Source organism: Salvia splendens, chromosome 20, assembly GCF_004379255.2.
Source record: "Salvia splendens isolate huo1 chromosome 20, SspV2, whole genome shotgun sequence".
Lineage (NCBI taxonomy): Eukaryota > Viridiplantae > Streptophyta > Magnoliopsida > Lamiales > Lamiaceae > Salvia > Salvia splendens.
In genome coordinates, this window is record NC_056051.1 from 20,212,859 (window position 1) to 20,219,128 (window position 6,270).

Genomic DNA, 6,270 nt, shown 5'->3' on the forward strand with positions numbered 1-6,270 from the left:
CCTAAATCAAGCAAAACCGAAAATCACAAATTTTGGAGTACACGGCCATAAATAAATGGATTTTATCTGTAAGGGTAGGCACAACAAATACCTTCGCTTGCAGTTACACTTTGTTGAACCATGAAACTACTCCTCGACCCAAACATCTGGTCCTACAACCCAACAATAACATGACAAATCAGACCTCAATTCTAGCAACAAAATAGGCGACAAATGCTTCGCCGAAGCACATAAATCGTAACCTACTTAACCTGTGTATTCAGTAAGGGAAGGAGTAAATGGAATACCTGCATTTCGACAAAACCCTAGAGTGATTGCTCGCTGAAATTTTTGCTACTTATTGTGTGCCTTCTGCCTGATTTTTGTATACGCTGCAAAGGGTTAAAGATACCCACTATGCCGCGCTAATTTTGATTCAGCCGCGTAAATTCAATTTTTTCACACTTTTAGGGGGCAGATCCGTCTTTATCTAATTACATTTAAAAAAATGCCAAATTTGTGATGGTAAATGTCGGCCCATATCTAAAACACTGAATTACAGCATATGTCCACCAATTTGGTGGGTCCTACAATATCAATTCTAAAGCAGATTTATGTAGGACATCCCATTTAAAATACACTGAACAAGTATTTCTATAAGATATCGATTAAAATATCTTCTGTAACCATGAGTCTACTCGGCAATGTAAAAGAATAAGTGTTCATTATCTATTATTTTCTATTAATTGAATCAATGAATAATGATAAATGATAAACAAATTTCTTTTTATAACTGTAGGAAATTAAGTGTTATAATGATAAATTAACGTGAGTGATAGCGGAAATCTCTATAAGGAGTCACTGAAGTAGTAGGGGATGTATATCTGATATCTCTAATATGAAAAATGCGACATATTGATTACGGTTATTTTAGCTGAAAAGCTCATATTCCTTTTTACGAAACCTTTATAGGTGGGCTTTATACGTTAGGTTGACTTTGTTGGTTTTATTTGAAATGAAAGCAGGTTAGAATTGTGGCTTATGGCCCACATAATTAAATCATTCCATAGGTATTCGTTTTCCATGAATTAAGCCAAGTTTAGACAAGTGGGAAATATTTTTATTTTTTGATATTTCAATTTTATTGTGGGCGGGCGAGCATGTCCCTGGGGTTGGGGGATTCTAAAAAGTAGGAATAGAAATGATATTTCATTCTTAATTCTTGACACAAATTTCAATATTGTTACAGTTATCATGCACACTAAACACGTGCTAATACTCATAATCGAACTTAAATCTTGCTATATCCAGAACGGTGAACACACCCGTGTGGATACAATTACTTTCAAGGATTATTCATTCAAATTTTCTTTAAGAATTCAAACATATGTTGTTTCAAAGTTAATGTCTTGCCACATAACTTTGTTTAGCTAGTAGGGGAGTGTCCCAATATGTCAAAGTTAATACTACTTGAATTTGCATCCCGGTAAAGGAACGTCCCTAATAAGGGTTAGTGTATACTATGATTGCGTGCCATCGAGTGGGTTGGCTGGTCAATGTATCCGAGAAAGTGGCCACCTTTCCAACACTGGAAATTCATATAAGACAGATCATAGAAAGAACTTAGATCGCATAGTCGCAAAAGAACTTTGTAAGTTCGGACTTTTTAAAAATGTGTTACTGTGATGATATGATAATATTACTATGATGACATGATAATAATACAAATATGTGTGTATCTTTTGGGGCATGGATTTAGTGAGTACCATGTACTCAGACTCGCATATATATCTACCAAAAGAATAGATTACACATTACATATACTTCAATACTAAAATAGCAGTCCATCTTAATCATAATATGTAAAATTGCATTTCTATGTGTTGGGGTATCCCAACTGGAATTGAGTTTTAGCTAACGTTGCATAATTATGTGCGAGTGGTACACAACGAGTAACAATCTTATTTATAATGATTATATATATTAATATTATTCTTCATGCAGTTATTATTTAGATTAATAAAATAAATATAATTAAAATAATTCAATTACTATAAAATAAAAAAAAATTGAGTTTTTACTAATAAATCGGAGCTGCTGAATTCAAAGAAGGAAATGACTAAATCGAAGCTGCTGGATTCATTCATCGGTAACACTCAGTACTCCGTTTACTGTTTCCTATTGTAAATGTAACTCTGTTTCATAAAATTTAGGTTATTCACGTGAATATTCTATAGCTGAAGGCGCTGCCTTTTTTCGTCGACGACTATGATCGGCGGTTTTGATTGCGGCTGAAAAGGTCAGTGATGATTGTAGCTCAATAATTGGGCGACGAGCCTTCTATCTTAAAATTCTTTTTCAACGTTATTGACAAGGGTAAAATTAATTTTATGCTTCATTTTCACCCCTCAATGTGGGGATAATTATTCTTTTGTAATGAATCAGCTGACAGAACATCTCAAATGTATAATTTATATATGTACTGATTTCATTCTCGTATTTTATATGAGGAATTCGTGGTGATTATTGTTTGATTGCTTGTTTGTATGTTGTAGTTTAGAGTGCATAAGAAACATGTTTATTGTTAAGAGAATATGTTGAATGTGACATGTGAATTTTGTTATATAGATATACCTAATTTCCATTACACTGAATACATTCATTAACCATGGAGCAAGAATTTTAGAGATATGTAGATACAAATTTTGTTTTCAAGTTAAAATTCCAAAAGCTAAGGTCCAAATGATGAATCTGGTGTTCTTTTATGCCTGGGTTTATGAGATGAGGTTTGAGTTAGGAGGTTAATAGCTTTAAAGAGAAAATAATTATCTCTAGTAGCGTATGGTAAAAAGTTTGAGAGCTTAATGTGAAGGAATCTTTATGCCGTTACTACTTTTAGATTGGAAGGAAGCTGAACATTTTCGATGATTAACATATCCGCTGTGGGTTCTTATCGACAACACAGAGGATAGAGACTCAGGAATAGAGAATCCATCTGTTTCAGGTAAAGAAAACAAGTCACAGTCACATTTATGTGCCATATTATTCAAAAGCTGGTTTTGTGACCACTGATCCACATCATCCATTATACTGATGGCTAGTTGTTTATTTCTCTTCCCTCCGGTAGGTAAGGAATAAAGTTGCAGGCTGTCCTCAACTCTGCTTTCACTTTACACCTTCTGGTGGATTGCTGCAATGATAAGAAGTCATGATAAGGATTCCAAGCTGCTTATCTGGAAGTATTACACTCACTTTTTAATCATTGGTTAAGATTTTTCCTTCTTTGTTCTCCCATGGTCAAAGTCGTCACTGTTTCTGGGATTCGTCAACCCTCAATCTAGTTTATTTCTTCATGGGACCTCACTAATATCATATAGTTTTATCCATACAAATCTGAAAATAAGTTATTCTTTTGTTTTGTTTTTTATTCAACTTGTTGCTTGGATTGACATCTAGTGTATTTCATGTATCCAGTTGTTGTGCTGAGTAGTTTCTGAAAAAACTATGCTACCATAGCCAAATGCAGAATCTTTTTCGGTGGGTCTGATGGCACAGATAAACCTGGACTATATCCAAATACTAGTTTTATGCCTAAGTTTTGTTTGTTTATGTTAATCGAGTCACAAGGATATCTGCTGCTGAAATTGGTTTGAAAGATCAGCTATACTTTTATGAGTCATAATTCTCAATGCACAACAGTAGACATGTATTGATGCATCATGTTTAGCCGTTTAGGGTAGACAAGACTTCAAGTGTCTTGTCCTAACACGGTTACATATATATGAGAGATGTGCCAAGAGCACAGGTAACATGTTCAAATGTCTTCCTTATTTAAATCATCATCTGCTCAAATCAATATTTCATTAGTATCACACTGAAATAGACATCGACTGTATGACTGCAAGTATACTAAAATATCAGCCTTCTTTAGCCGCGGAAAAGCGGGGGGATTTGTGATATTTCCATTTATCACTTGGAGGTCTCTCCAAGAATATCATACTATGCTAGCAAAGTTACAGATAGTTATATTAACTAGTGGGTACCCAAATTATTAAGAAGTGGCAAGTCAGTAAAGTATTTTGAGGATAAGAACATCTTGTACCATGGTGCATGAATATGGAAATTCGAGTAAATGACTCACTTATAGTATCTTGCATGTACCCTACCCACAGGGGAGCATCCATGGTTATTAGATGATTGGCCTCTTTCCTTTACACCCCCCCCTCCACCACATCCCTCCACCCATGAGGGGACATCCATGATTAGGTGATTGGTCAGTAATAAAAAATAATCTAGCATTTAATTCCAATAATAGTATACTGGTTAACTATTTGGTATTGGCTTGGCAACCACAAGTCACTATATTTTTTGTGAAGTTTGGAAGATCGTATGTTTTCACTTTACTCTAATCGGGTAGAAGAGGAATAAATGTATCTCTATTTCTACCCAAATAAGTATCAATTTCTTTTATTGTATATAAGAGGACTTTGTGCGATAAAGAAATGAGTAAGAGCTGCGATGTACTCTGTGCGTGACATTCACGTATAGGTTTTTTATTAAACCACCCTTTTCAATCCAGTTAGTTTTAACTTAAATTTTTTTAAAGCATTTTGTGCTCTTAATCTCTCTGTGTGTGTTTGTGTATCATACTATCCTTGGATCTTTATAAGTCCAAGTTTTAGAGAAGCATGACATATTTACATGTGGTGAGATCGTGAAAACTCTCACAGCTGCAATAGATTCTTGTATGTGCATGTGTGTTTTGTTCCTATACAAGATTACATACGAAAACTAGACGTGGCACTGGGGACAGTCCTTGAATCTTTTTCCCCCAGTTATGCTTAGAATATTTATCCTATATATAACTGTATGCCATTGTACCTCTTTTCCTATTATAAACCAAACACTTCAACCATTTTCCTTTTCCTCTTCACTTTCTTTCTTCTTATTCTATACAATGAACGCCAAGCTGCCTATTTGAGGAATGCTTTATTTGATCAGGTACATGTCTCCCTTACCATAGCAACAATTGCAATATTTAAATCTGTCATTTTTTAAAATTTGTCAAAAAGTAGCCCCATAAGATTTATTTTTTCTCAGTTTATTCTTAAATGATAGTCTTTGTGAGAAATGATTTTTAATTGATCTATAATATTCTTCCCAGTTTTGACTCTAGCATTATGGCATCATTTAATTTTTCTTTAGACATTCTTCTCATAATTAAGATCTGTCTTGCCTTCTGAACCTAGTGGTGCTTCTTTCTCAGGGATATCTTGATGAACAGTTCCTTCAACTGGAAGATTTGCAAGATGAAACCAACCCTCACTTTGTTGAAGAAGTGGTCAAGCTATTCTACACTGACTCGGTCCGACTAATACAAAGCATTGAACTGACACTGTGAGTTACAGGAACTATAATTACCTTACAATAAAACGATGACTCTCACTGGTTCTTGTTTTTCAAATTTTCAACTTAATTTTATTTGATCCAGAAAAAACACCCTCGGGACTTCGAGAAACTGGATAAGATCATGCATCAGTTCAAGGGTAGCAGCACTAGGTACATATGTAACATATATATCCCACCAACTTCTGGAAAATAGATTGAATGCAGACTAGCACAGTGCAATATTTAGCCCTGAACAAAATTCTCAAGGATAAATGGATAATAATTGCCTCTCTTTTTTTTTTACTTCATTGCTTTTTATTTGATAATCTCAACCTTGTATCCGCAGCATTGGCGCCAAAAAGGTCAAGAAGGAATGCACACAATTTCAAGAATACTGCAATGTTGGCAACGTGGAAGGGTATTTTTGCTTCCCTTATCCCATATTTTCATGCATTGAATTTTCTTTTGAGTTAAAATGTAGTTTTATGTCCATCTTCTACAATATTTACGCGATTTTGGCACTATCATTTTGCCCGTAAATAACCTTTTCGTTTAGAATTATAAATTTTTACGGTTTGTTCATTGCAGGTGCATTAGGGAATTCCAAGAGGTAAAACAAGAGCATGCAGCCTCAAGAGGAAGCTTGAGCATTATTTTCAGGTCTTTCACGTTGTGCATGTGTGTATACATTTCTCTTTATTGAATGATAGGTGATTTTTGATTCACAAGTTAATTGTTTTTTTTAATTTTGTATTTTCTTCAGCTTGCAAGAGAAGCTCGTTAAGTCGCTTACATAACGATTATAGTGATGCCAAATAGCTACCTACTGTAACCTTTTTATAGAATGAAATAAACTTCGAAATGTATGTAAACAAGTGATCAGTTCATACTATCTCATTTGTG

At 34.4% G+C, this 6,270-nt stretch overlaps 1 long non-coding RNA gene and 1 pseudogene across 2 annotated transcripts; both read left to right on the forward strand.

Annotated features, from left to right (window-relative positions):
- The first annotated feature begins 2,075 nt into the window (after positions 1 to 2,075).
- Positions 2,076 to 3,539, forward strand: LOC121781105. Of its 2 annotated transcripts, none has more exons than XR_006046137.1 (4): positions 2,076 to 2,128; positions 2,193 to 2,278; positions 2,879 to 2,983; positions 3,107 to 3,539. It is a non-coding gene; the product is annotated as an uncharacterized LOC121781105 (long non-coding RNA). The 2 variants fall into 2 exon arrangements; XR_006046138.1 differs by having other exon boundaries at positions 2,217 to 2,278.
- A 958-nt stretch (positions 3,540 to 4,497) lies between these two features.
- Positions 4,498 to 6,247, forward strand: LOC121781635 (annotated as a pseudogene).
- The last annotated feature ends 23 nt before the right edge of the window (positions 6,248 to 6,270 follow it).